Genomic DNA, 769 nt, shown 5'->3' on the forward strand with positions numbered 1-769 from the left:
ATCTAAAAAAATGTATACAAATAACTGAATCCCTTTGCTGTACATCTGAAACATTTTAAATCAACTAAACTTTAAAAAAAAAAAAAAAAAAGATATAGATGAGAAACGGAATCTCTGTTGCTTCCTTGACTTCTGTGGGCCCTGGGCAAGAAGGGACCTGTCCTTGGAGGGGGGAGAGGGGTTCCTGGAGCTGCTACAGTAGAAGGAAAAAGACCTCAGCTGTGGGGTCTTCCCTGCGACCCATCCACCTTCCCCCACCTCAGACACTTACAGCATTACGGGGGAGGGGTCGGGGGGGGCCCTAAACAAGAGGGAGAGCAGAGGTGAGAGAAGTGGGTCCCAGCAACCTCGGAGGAGGAGCTTCAGCCAGACCCTGCCCCCCAAGTTTCTGCCCCAAGCAGGGCAGCTTTGATGCCAGCCTGGGAGGTCAGGGTTGGCACAGGAACAAGCAGCCCCCCAGTGTGCAGAGCGTTAAGGTCCTGGCTTTGCCCCACCCCCGGGGACCCTCTCAGCCCCTCTGGCTGTGAGCAGAGCAGGGAGAGGGCAGGAGCTCAGCCAGGCCTGTGCCCCAGAAACTGTCTCCCCTGGGGGCAGGGGCAGAGGCCCCATCCTGATCCAACTGTCACATTCGGGTATGTCCTGAGCAGAGTCCCGATTCCTGCTCCTGGGAAGTAACTACACCTCTCCCAACCTAGAACCCATCCCCTTAGCTGCCAGGGAAAATTCTGGGACTTAAGGCTCCATCATCCAAACTCAAGCTCTATTCTCC

This window comes from Lipotes vexillifer, unplaced genomic scaffold (assembly GCF_000442215.2).
Source record: "Lipotes vexillifer unplaced genomic scaffold, Lipotes_vexillifer_v1.1 scaffold1639, whole genome shotgun sequence".
NCBI classification, from domain to species: Eukaryota; Metazoa; Chordata; class Mammalia; order Artiodactyla; family Lipotidae; genus Lipotes; species Lipotes vexillifer.